This window comes from Hemiscyllium ocellatum, chromosome 26 (assembly GCF_020745735.1).
Source record: "Hemiscyllium ocellatum isolate sHemOce1 chromosome 26, sHemOce1.pat.X.cur, whole genome shotgun sequence".
Taxonomy (NCBI): domain Eukaryota; kingdom Metazoa; phylum Chordata; class Chondrichthyes; order Orectolobiformes; family Hemiscylliidae; genus Hemiscyllium; species Hemiscyllium ocellatum.
Window position 1 is genome coordinate 7,372,732 of NC_083426.1, and position 13,623 is coordinate 7,386,354.

A 13,623-nucleotide genomic window follows, 5' to 3' on the forward strand; every position below is an offset into this window, starting at 1 on the left:
CAAAATCAAAGTTGGTATCTCACGCATTGTGTGTGGACATGCCATAAGATCCGCAGGTTTTGGGACAGAGTAGTGAATGCCTTGACAAAGATTTTGGGTACGGATATTGGATTGGATCCAATGTCCCTACTCTTCAGGTCCCCATATTTCCCCTCTTTGGATGTATGTGGGAGGAAATTATTCACCATCTTTTCCTTTTGTGCCAGGAAAAATATTTTAGTGAATTGGGTATCCGAAGGTCCCCCAGGACTTTCAAACTGGTACAGGATAGTCATGGAATATATCCCCCTTGACCTCCTTACGAATACGGTGCACCAAAAAACTGAATTATTTTATAGAGCATGGCAGCCCTTTTTGAACTATACTGCCACAGATATTGTCCAGAGCCTTTGTTGAGCCGTGGTAATGGTTCCGGCTGGTTCGGGGGCCCCTGGGAGGAGGAATCCCGTATAAATATGGGTTTTGTTATGACTTGATATGAATCTATTTTGAATATGTACTTAGTTATTTATTTACCTATTTATTTATTGTTAGTAATTTATGATACCCTATTTTATGTTTTGGCCATTTGTAGAATAGATTAGTAGTTAGTTTTTTTTAATCTTCTATTGGTGCTGTTATTATATTGTAAAGTGGAATACACCAGTTTGTATTATTTTTGTAATTTTGTAAAAAAAGCTCAAAAATCTTCATTTTCAATAAAAATATTTATAAAAAAAGTGCCTCCTCGTCTTGAAATCCCCCTCCTAGAGAAAAGATACCAATTATTAACTCTATACCCTTCATTATTTTAAAAACTTTGATCAGATCACCTCTCAACTTCCTATACTCCAACGAAAAAATTCCAGCCTCTCTTTATGACTCCATCCTTCCACACCCAACAATATCCTGGTAGATATCTTCTGAACCCTCTCCACCATAATAATAATCCTTCCTATCCTCCTCTGAGTGAGTGATCCAGCTAAAGTTGAGAACACTGGTTTGAGGTCCAAGTTGCTTGCCTTCCAACTGAATTTGAAATTCTACCACGTTATGATCACTAACCCCTTAAGGATCCTTAAATGTGAGACCTCTTCTTAATCTCACCTCATTGCATATCACTAGATCTAAAATAGCCTGTTTCTGGGTAGGTTGTGCAAGGAGAAAGTGACGTCTGCAGATGCTGGAGATCAGAGCTGAAAATGTGTTGCTGGAAAAGCGCAGCAGGTCAAGGTACTGCTCTGAGGAACATTTCCTGCTGAACTCTACAAATTTATCTTCCTTGCCCATCTGATTTGTCCAGATTAAAATTCTCCATTACAATTGTAGTGCCCTTCTTACATGCTTATATTTCCTGATTTATACTTTGCCCCACAGGTGCCTATAGATGACTCCCACCCATGCCTTCTCTTTCTTGCTGTTGCACAATTCCACTCAAGCTGATTCTATATCATCTTCCCTAGCACCCATATCACTGCTCCCTGATAGTTATTCAATGATTACTTACTGTATTTACAAAACTACCCACCTCCACTTCCTTTTTGCTTGGTTTTCAAGGATATCCAATGCACTTGAGCATTGGGTTCCCAGTCCTGGTCACACTCAAACTTCTCTGTATTAAGTCATGTTCATTTATTTCTATTTGTGCCATCAACCCTATTTTGTCACAAATTCTGCATGCATTCCGATAAAGAGCTGTCAGCTTTGACATTTTACCATTCTTCCTGATTCTGGTTCTACAGCGCTGTTCTGCTTATATGTTCTGTCCTGCCTGTCACACTTTGACTGTTGTTCATCTCTTCTATAAAACCCTCTTTAGTTTTACAGTTTCCCAGAACACTGGTCTCAGCATGGCCATCTCGTCCTCTATAACCTACCTGGTTAATCCTTCCTGATTAGTCACATCACCAGCCGACTAACTGTCCTCCCCTCACTGTCAGCTGTCTCTCAATTTGAGGATGATGTTTACTCAGGATCATGAATTTCTGCTGTGGGCTATCACATGACTGAACAGAACAATTCTCCATCTGCAGATCACTGGACACACAGGGCAGGATGTCCCAGATGCCAAAGGATCCAGAGAGCAGGATTACTTCCTTTTATACCTTCTCCACCTTGTTATTCAGACATTGCGACCCAAAGCATGATGCAGTTTGAAATTCTGATTAGGGATCCGTCAGAAATGCAGCACCATAGTTCCATTTTGATAAATCCAAATTAGCACAGAACCGCGGAGGGGTCAGTGGAGGGTTGGGGGCAAGGTGGGGGTGGCAGTAAGGCCACCCACACTCCTTTTTCCTCAAAGCACATTCTATCATTTAAACATCACAATGAGCCACTTCACCAGCTCCTGAGAAAGGGCAGGTGTGTGAGTTAAGTGTGAAGTTAGGCTGTCCGGAAGATTGGGTGTCAGGAGGGTGTTGGAATGCCAAGTAATTAGGGTGCCAGGTGATGGGGGAAAGGTGCCAGGTGGGTGGAGGTAGGGTGCCAGGTCGGTGAAGGGGTAAGGTGCCAGGTGGATGGGGAGTAGGATGCCAGGTGGGTGGGGGTAGGGTGCCAGGGGGGTGAAGTACCAGTTAAGTAGGATTCCAGGGTGCAAGGTGGCAAAGGGGTGAGGAGCGTGTCAGATTGTTCAGGGAAAATGAAGTGGGCAGGAGATATAAGTTCCACCAGAAGGGAGGGAGGCCCGGGAGTGTGGGCATGGGGGGAGTGTGCTTAAGTCCAGGAAGGGACATGAGCTGGTCACCTCCTGGGAAGAGGAGGGGTTCAGAGCATAGTGGAGAGTGTGGTTCCCAGGACTGGTGGCAATAGATGTCAGGCCTGGCATGGAGGGATGACATAAACTCTGGTAGGGGGCTGTCACATCACAGGAGGAGGACAGGGTATTGGCTCATGGTCTAGGGGATATAACGGGTGTCAGGGAGGAATAGTTGGGAGATGTAAGCTAAGTTATTGGGGTCATTTTTATAACCAAAGGAGTTAGACAAAGGATTTAATAGTCCAACATTTCCTGCCTGATTATCAACAACTGCAGCTGAAACTTTTGAATTATCTGATTGAAATGGATACTTTCAGTGTGTGGAGGAATTACCCTGGGATCTTCAATTTCCCAGAGAATTCCTTTTCAGTCTGCTCTGATGGGGATTCCACAGACAAAACCTCAAATTTTGTAACCTAATGATTCCCCCTGGTGGTGTAACACTCATCCATGTGCCTGTGAATGCACTTTTTTAATATGCCCATATTGAGAATACAATTTTTTTATAACAAAGCAGAGCATTTCTTAACATGATCTGATTTTAAAACTGATTTTAAAATAATTACGCCAGTTTGTGAAAGTAGTCAGAATTGGGAGCTGGTAAAACAGAAACTCAGACGCGTGAAGGAGAAATGAATCTCAGAAATGTAGGGAGATACCATCAAAGGATGAAAGGTAGTGGGACGGGTAGAAAGTGACCGCAAAAAGGCCCTTATATTCCCAGTAAAGGGCAGCAGAGGTCAGCTAATGTTTCCTCAGGAAGACACTAGATGGCAGTCATGTTGTTGTAAACAAGACACAGCAGGCAGAAAGCTGTAACATGCATTTAGATAGCCCCCTTCATGACCTCAGGGTATCCCAAGGGCTTCACAGTTCATTAACATTCTGACATCTCGTCACTTTTGTAAATTTGGAACTTTACAACTTGCACACAGCAAGATCTCACAAACAGTGATGTGATCTATTCTACGAAGATTCTGAGTGAGGGAAAACTGAGGGGTACACTCAAATGAAATCATCTGATCTTGTCTAACATAGTGCCGAGCAATCTCTTAAACCATCTGTGAAGGGAGGCAGGCGTACAATTAAGGTTTTACCTGAGACCATTCAGCACTCCCTCAGTACTGCCCTGCCACTGTAAGCCTATGTATAACCTCCACTCCTTGGACTGGAACTTGGAACCCACAATTCTGACTCAAAATTGGGAGAGCCATGGCTAACAGTGGGCTAAAATATAGTGATTCACTTATCATTCCTCTCACACTCCAACTGCTGTCACTGGAGCTGAGTCTGTAATTTGAACCTGAGGTTGTGTGTTAAGGGGGGGCATTGTCTGCCAGGTACACCAATTGACCTTGGAGAAGGCCCAATCTGATCTGCTTTCCTCAAAACACCTTGTTGTCACCAGCGGTCGTCTGTTGCCGGGTAATTTTAATAAATAGGTAGCGATTCCCAATCTGGGCCTAACCTTCTGACCTGTCAAAGGTTAAACGTAGAAGCACCATTCACTCTCCCAGATAGTCATAAAAGATTAAAGAGGAACGGAGGGATTAGTCTCAGAGTCCTGGACCAACATAAGTCTGTCAGCAATCCACATCACGTTGTTTTTAATATTCTTTATTTATGGAAGGTTTGAGTTATGAGGAGTGGCTAGTTAGGCTGGGAATCATAAGGGGTGTAGATAAGGTGACTTGGCAACAAATAAGGTTTGTTGCTGGAAAAGCGCAGCAGGTCAGGCAGCATCCAAGGAACAGGAGAATCGATGTTTCAGGCATGAGCCCTGAAGAAGGGCTCATGTCAGAAACGTCGATTCTCCTGCTCCTTGGATGCTGTCTGACCTGCTGCGCTTTTCCAGCAACACATTTTCAGCTCTGATCTCCAGCATCTGCAGTCCTCACTTTCTCCAACAAATAAGGTTTGGGCTATTACAATTAATGGCAGGGCCTTGAGTTGTGTTGAAGAACAGAGGGACCTAGGGGATAGGTACATAATTCTTTGAAGTTTGTGTCACATATAGGCAGGGTGGTTAAAAAGGCATTTAGCACGCTTGCATTCATTGCTCAGTGCTTTAAGAAGTTGGGAAGTCATGTTGAGGTTGTATGGGAAATTGGTAAGACCTTTTCTGGAGTCCTGTGTCTCGTTCTGGTCACCCAGATTTAGGAAGGATATTATTAAGTTGGTGAGGGTTCAGAAGAGATTTACCAAGATGTTGTCGGGAATGGAAAGTTTGAGTTATAAGGAAAGACTAGATAGGCTGGGACATTTTCCATTGAAGTGTGAGAGGTCGAGAGGTCACCTTATAGAAGTTTATAAAATAATGAGGAGTATAGATAGAGCTAATGGTAGTTGTCGTTTGTTCTCTAGGGTGGGAGCTTTCAAGACGAAGGGGCATATTTTTAAGGAGAAAGATTTAAAAAAGACATGAGAGGCAACGTCTGTACACACGCCTTGGTTCATGTGTGGAATGAACTTCCAGAGGAAATGGTGGATGCAGGTACAGTTACAACTTTCAAAAGACATTTGAATAAGTTCATGAATAAAAAATGTTTGGAGAGATATGGGCAAAGCGCAGGCAGGTGGGGCTAGTTTAGTTTGGGATTATAGTTGGAATAGACTGGTTGGACTAAAGGGTCTGTTTCTGTGCTCCATGACCATGACTATGACTTTCTCAGGGGATAGCAAGTTTTGAGAAAAGAACAGGAAATGATGTCACCAACCCAAGGTAACCCAAACCTGTAAATAGAAAGCAGGAAACACCAGGAGTGCTTCATCCAGAGACTCACTGAATATATTACCTAGTATAGTGACGAAATGTCTGAAAATGAGCCTTCCAGCTCAACAAGCAAAGCTACATCCAGTTTCTCAGGAGATGCGGGTGCTGCTTGCCAGACCAGTATTTGTTACCCATCATTACAACATTTCTCCATGTGGGATCTTGCAATGCAAGACCTTGCAGTTACCATTACAACAGTCAATACAATTTAAAGTAATTCATCTGTTATGAAGTGGTTTGGGTCGACCTAAGGTTCTATAAGGTATTTTCTTTTTATCAATTGTTTACATAAATGTATACATATATAAGATATAGGCTTACACATCTGCCTTGTTCAATCATACCTATTAAACTGTCACTTCTGCTCTGCACCTGGCCCGTTCCTTCTCTGGCTACTCATTTTGCCTCACCATTGTTTCTTTCAGAATTGAATCCAATGCAACAAACAAACCGAAAGACAGAAAGCAAGTGAGAGAAAGAGGAACAGAATGGGAAAGAAAGGGTTAGAATTCCTTCAGATTTTACAGGATGGAAACCAGCCATTTAGCCATGTTTACACTGTGTGTATACCTCCTCCCACATCACCTCGCCACTAAATCTTCTACAAATTTCTCCCACATGTGCTTATCAACTTCCTGGTAAATGAAACAATATCATTCACCAAACCCACTCATTGTGGCAGCAATTTCCTCACTGTGACCACAAGCTGGGGTAAAAGGTGGTGACAGGGACAGGATCAAATAATTGAGAGAGGGAGAGTGAAAGAGGGGGAGAATTATGTGTTTGCAGATGAGGTACAGGAGAAGGGAAACAAATTGTGATCAGGAACAGGCACTTTAAAATAAAAAGGAAGCAGATGAAGAACAGAACCATTACAAACGAGGAGATAAATCAGAAGGGAGGCAGAGACATGACCCAGTTCTACCGCAGTCTCTGTTCGATCTTTTACAAGATACCAGCACTAAACAAGCTGTGTAAGTAATTCAAGGAAACAAGCTTCTTGGACAATACCGAAGTTTATCCCAGAAATGGCTCTGGAAGCCAATCTTCCTCATGGATTGCACTTTCTGACATCAGGTGCCATCTTCAGTAAGGTACCCCACACATGGGCCTTGGGCGACTGACTGTGTGGAGTTTGCACGTTCTCCCCGTGTCTGCTGAGTTTCCTCAGGGTGCTCCAGTTTCCTCCCACAGTCCAAACATGTGCAGGTAAGGCGGATTGGCCGTGCTAAATTACCCATGGTGTTAAGGGATGTGCAGGTTGGTACGTTAGTCAGGGCTAAACGCAAAATAATTGGGTTGGGGAATGGGTCTGGGTGGGTTACTCTTCGGAGGGTCAATGTGGACTTGTTGGCCCAAATGGCCTGAATCCGCACTGTAGGGTTTCTATGATTCTATGATACAGAATAGGCATTCCCTAGGTGTGTCCAAAGTAACTGTGCCAATGATATCCTGATATCAGGCATATCGTTCATTACCCAAACTCTGCCAGGATGATTGTCTAACCTCTCACGTCACCCAACAAGGATCAGGAGTTTCAGAAGGCGGCACAGTGGCTCAATGATTAGCACTGCTGCCTTGCAGCACCAGGGACCCTGGTTCAAGTCCAGCCTTGGGTGACTGTCTGTGTGTGGAGTTTGCACTTTCTCCCCGTGTCTGTGTGGGTTTCCTCCGGTTTCCTCCCACAGTCCAAAGGTGTGCGGGTCAGGTGAATTGGCCATGTTAAATTGCCCATAGTGATAAGTGCATTAGTAGGGAGTAGGTGAATGGTTCTGGGTGGGTTACTCCCCAAAGGGTTGGTGTGGACTTGTTGGGCCGAAGAGCCTGTTTCCACACTGTAGGGAGTCTAATCTAAGATCCCAACATTAATGTTATTTAAACAATCGGACACCAACATGCAGGTAAGAAGATTTCATTTCACTTTTATTTGTATTTGATGTTACTAGCACTCTGGAAGTACTGAGGCGGGGTTTTCTCATGAGTTTGTAGTTTTGGAAAGACTTGTTATTCAATTCCCAGAAGGAGGGAACAGCATCTATTCACCTGTCCACACAAAGGCCACACAAGGTTTAGGGGCTGCAGATACAATGCTTCCAATGTGCAATACTATAGCGAGATGGAGGAGAGGCTGCAGAGACAGAAAGCATCACTTAGTGTCCTTTCCCGAGCTGAGGCTGGATTCCTTGATAGTGAGCTGTGCACTTGGCCAGTCAATGCTCCTACACGCCCACCTGCGTCCTCCATATTCTCCTGCCCCACAGAGCTTTTGCTGTATCAGGGCTGGTCTGGAACCTCTCAAGTTGGCACACAATGTATCCTCTCCCTCTGCCCTGGTTGCCGTCACTGGAATATAACAGTTCTCGGGTTTCTGAAAGCAGAAGGTCAGAGAAAAATGCAAAACCATAAAAACCAGGAACAGAAAAGGCCATTTAGCCCCTCAAGTCTGCTCCACCATTTAATACCATCATGGCTGACCTCACTTTAGTCTCAATGCCACTTTCCTGACCACTCCCTCAACCCTTTAACCCACTACTAATTAAAATTCTGTCTATCTCCTCATTAAATTTATTCAGTGTCCCAATATCCATCATAATCTGGGGGAGTGAATTCCACAGATTCCCGACCCCTTGAGAGAAATAATTCCTCCTCACCTCTCCTTTAAATCTACCACCTTCAGTCTAAGACTATGATCTTGTTCTAAATGTCTCCATAAGGAAATATCCTTTCTACATTTACTTTCTCAATCCCCTTTAGCAACCTTTTACACTTCAAATGGATCCCCTCTCACTCTCCTTCCTTTCACTTTGTTTGACCTGTAAGAGAGGGTGTAGAATGTCTGTGTGCCCGTCAAGGTTGAAAAGCTGGTGGGATTCAGTCAACAAGGGGTGTTGTGAGATTGGCAAGTGCTTGAAGATGCAGTGCCAGGAGGTGCTGCTGTATGAGTAATGGTATATCAGGTACCATGAGAGGTGGGTGGACTGGGTTAGTAGATGTCCTGTAAGGTTGCATTCATTGATCGTGACCACATAAATGAGGTCATTAGACTTCTTGCGGCTTTGTTGTCACATATACCAAATATTCACCCTGTTGTCCATTTGATCCTGATTCCTTCTACTGATAGTCTTTGGGGGAACTACCTAACTCTGCCCATACAATTTTACTACCTTTTCTTCTGTTCACTTACCTTGACAAGACCTCCAGTGCCATAGTTGTGACATTATCATCCCTCTCCCCGGTGTTCCACGTTCCCTGTTAAGATTGCTACAACTGCCTCCTATAACACTGTGTAGCTCCCCTTTGTGAGAGACAGATTGATTTTAAGGGCAGAAAGCTGCCTGTGCAGGGAGGCAGCCTCAGTGTGACAGACTCCAAGTTCCATGATTCTACCATATAAATGAGGTGCCATTTCCATGTTTGTGTTCCTTACCACCTCTACCAATAAGTGGCACAGGGTCAGAATTGTTTGAGGCAGCTCATTGCCACCAATCCTCCTTTGCCTTGGGCCTTACTAGTGCCTAGAGGTACAGACTACAAAGCTATGGAGTTCCTACAGAAGAAGCATTGTCCTTAGATAACAAGAAGGTTTATTGCATCATTATGATAAGTCAAATTACTTTTGGTCAGGCAGAATTTCTAGGACCTTGAGGACCCAGTATAGATCCACCTGCTCCCTCAAAGAGCCAGAGAAGTAAACCTTATCTCCACCCACCGACTATGTGTGCCATTGGGTGGAGCCAATGTAACATGAACATTAACTCTTTCAAAACCATTACCTTCTACAACATGCAGTGCAACAAGATATCATTTACACCCAAGTCTTCAAGTCTAAGAGCAGTATGGAGGGGACATAGCTTCAGGGTCTGCCCTCCTTACCTTTAGAGGCCCATTTATTACATGGTAATGCTGCTTCTGTAAAGGGATATTTTGCTCAGTTGCCTAGATAGCAAACATGTAGTTCAGACACAGCTGCAGTGCTTGTTCCAGCTGAGCTAAACTTGAAACTGGCCTCTGTGCCCTGTCCCACTAATGGCAGACTGTGAGAGGAAACCAGGGAACTCAGAGGAAGTTTTTGCAGACACAGGGAGAATGTGCAAACCTGCAGTGAAGGTCTTGATAGTCACCTGAGGTGAGATTCAAACCCAAGTGACTGGTGCTGAGAGGCAGCAGTGTGAAACACTGAGTCACTGTGTCACCCAAGGTATCAAAGTACAAGTGTATAAAACCTGATTGATTAAGCTTGATTCACAATGACAGCATAGATTGAGGCCATTGAGTTCTTGCTTAATGCAGACAACAGACTGGGTCAATGCTCGACACATCAGGCAGATACAGCTTGCCACAAAGTTAAAAATCACACAACACCAGGTTATAGTCCAACAGGTTTATTTGGAAACACCAGCTTTCGGAGCGCTGTTCCTTCATGTGTCTTTATAAGGTCGTAAGACACAGAATTTATACCAAAAGTTTACAGTGCAATGGAACTGAAATTATATATTGAAAAAGACCTGGATTGTTTGTTAAGTCTCTCCTCTTTTAGAATGACCATGTTGGTTTCAGTTCTTTCATATGTAAATCCCAGAACTTTTTTAAAGTTACATTCTCAAGTGAACTTTAACAATAAGTGCCATGTCGGTCCAGATAATGCATTGAAGGTGTGAGGTGCCCTGTGTGAGGCTGTCTGTGCCCCAATGTTCTAATGATTCTAATCTAAAAAAGAGGTTTCCATGCTCTCAAAACCAATCACAACGTTGTCATCAAACCAGCAAATAAAGGAGGCGCCATCATCATCCAGAATAGAACAGATTACTGCAAAGAAGTATACCGATAACTTCTTGAACAACCTGGAACACTATGGGCAACTACCAGCTGAATCAACCAAACAGCACACCCGTGAACTAAACCCATTGTTCTGGTCTTTGGATCCAGTCCTTCAGAGTTCCTTACGCGCCCTCATCCCACGTACTTCTCACGTTGGCAACTTCTACTGCCTGTCAAAGATATACAAAGCCAACACACCAGGATGTCCCATCGTATCAGGCATTGGGACCCTGCGTGAGAACCTCTCTGGCTATGTCGAAGGCATCTTGAAACACATTGTACAGGGGACGCGCAGCTTCTGTTGCGATATTACAGATTTCTTACAGAAACTCAGCACCCATGGACCATTCAAACCGGGAACATTCCTCGTCACTCCACACCAGCATCCACCACAATGATGCCATTGCAGCAACAGCCTCAGTACTCAACACCAACAACTGCCAATCTCTGAGCACTGTCCTACAACTCATTTGTTTTATCCTCAACCACAACATTTTTATCTTTGACAACCAGTTCTTCATCCAGACACACAGAACAGCCATGGGGACCAAATTTGCTCCCAATATGCCAACATTTTCATGCACAGGTTTGAAAAAGACTTCTTCTCTATGCAGGACCTCCAGGCACCACTATACACCAGATATAGTAATGACATTTTCTTCCTCTGGATCCATGATGAGGAGTCATTGAAGCAACTACACAGTTTCATCTCACCATCAAACCCATCATGGACTCCTCCCTAGTATCTTTCTCATTCTTGGACACATGCATCGCCATCAAGGATGGGCACTCAGCACCTCATTCTACGGATCAAACCCACAGATAACCTCACAATGCTACACTTCTCCAGCTTCCACCTGAAACATACTTAAACAGCCATCCCCTATGGACAAGCCCTGTGTATACACAGGATCTGTTCAGCTGAGGAGGAACGTGATGGACACTTGGAAGTACTCAAGGATGTCCTCATTAGAATGGGTTACAATATACAACTCATCCACCGCCCAGTTCCAACATGCCACAGCGAGAAATCGTAATGACCTCCTCAGGAGACAGACACAATCTGCAACCGACAGATCGTTGTTTAGTACTTCCCAGGAGCTGAAAAACTACACCATGTTCTTCGCAGCCGGCAACACATTATCAATGAGAATGAGCACCTCGCCAAGACCTTCCCCACACCTCCACTGCTTGCCTTTAAACGACCACCGAACCTCAAACAGATCATTGTTCACAGCAAACTGCCCGGCGTTCAGGACAACACCATACACCTCTGTCATGGTAGACATTGCAAGACGTGTCAGAGTGTAGACATGGATACCACCATTATGCATGGGGGCACCACCCACCAAATACATGGCATATACTCATGTGATTCAGCAAATGTTGTCTATCTCATACACTGCAGGCAAGGATGCCCTGAGGCATGGTACATTGGTGAGACCAAGCAGACGTTACAGCAATGGATGAATGGACACCGCACAACAATCACCAGATAGGAGTATTCCCTCCCAGTCAGAAAACACTTCAGCGGTCCAGGACATTCGACCTCGGACCTTAGGGTGACCGTTCTGGAAGGCGGACTTTGGGACAGGCAACAACACAAAGTGGCCGAGCAAAGGCTGATAGCTAAGTTCTGTACCCATAGGGGGCCTCAACTGGGACCTTGGACACATACACACACACACACACACACACACAGACCCTCTCTCATACACTCACACATACACTCCCACACTCAGACACACACACGCACTCTCTCACAGATTTATACCCCTTTACACTCATATACACACACTCTCCCACAGGCACTCATACCCCTGACACACACATACCCACACACACGCGCACACACACACACACACACACAAGTCTGTGGGGTGAATTTGCTGAACAATTGCATGTATCCATGTAAGATTCTGTAAATCCTATTTTTTTTAGACTGAAATCATTCTGAACATTAGGGCACAGACAGTCTCACACAAGGCACCTCACACCTTAAATTCATTATCTGGGCCGCCATGGCACCTATTGTTAAAGTTCACTTGAGAATGTAACTTTTAAAAAGTTTTGGGATTTACATATGAAAGAACTGAAACCAACATGGTCATTCTAAACGATGAGAGACTTAACAAACAATCCAAGTCTTTTTCAATATATAACACTACTGATCAAACCCAAGAATGCTACACTTCTCCAGCTTCCACCCGAAACATATTAAAACAGCCATCCACTCTGGACAAACCCTGTGCATACACAGGACCTGTTCAGCTATAAATTCTGTGCTATAAAATTTTGCAATAAATTCTGTGTCTTACAATCTTATACTCCACAACCACCTAGTGAAGGAGCAGCCCTCCAAAAGCTAGTGCTTCCAAATAAACCTGTTGTACTATAACCTGGTGTTGTGTGATATTTTAACTTTTTCCACCCCAGTGCAACACTGGCACCTCCAAGTCACAACTTGCCACGATTGACAAAGCAAATCATTTGTCATATCATTCTGTGTCCAACAGAGGGCATTGCAGTTTCAATTTTTCTCTCTCAGGATGAAGTTGGAGTTAGACAGTGCTCTAAGGGTAAGGAATGTAGCTGACAGTTGATTTTATACTTTACTCGTAAAAAGCAAAAGGAAAAAAAGGAAGAAGACTGCTTAACTGTTGATCATCATTTGGATAAGACACAAAGCCAATGCCTCCCTGCAGCAGGCCCCCTGTGGTTTATGTATTAAATCCTTTGGCACTGCTTCAAAGAAGACCTGGGGAGATCTCCCTGGTGTCCTGACCATTAAATGTCCTGAACAACACCTGCAAATACTGATTCTCCAGTCATTGATTAACTTACTCTTTGTCAGATAGGCAGCTGCATTTGCCAACTGAATAATAGCAGACTTCAAAACTGGCAAAGTGGGTGGCTCTCCAGTCACTGACTCAGACAACTGTGAGGTTGAAGCCCACACCAGACACTTCAGTATATTAACGATGCTAATATTATACAGAGGGAGTACTGCACTGTAAGAGGCACTGGCTTTCTTTTAGGGTGATAATCTGAGGCCCTCTTCCCCCCTCTGTCCACTCAGTTGGATGTGCTTCATTTCAAAATAAAAGGGATGATCACAGAATCACAGTTGAATCATGGAATCCCTACAGTGTGGAAACGGGCTATTCAGCCTTATCGAGTCCGCATCGACCCTCCAAAGAACATCCCACCCAGACCCATCCCTCTACCTTATCCTTATAATTCTGCATTTCCCATGGCTAATCCAGAGTTGAAAAATGTGGTGCTGGAAAAACAC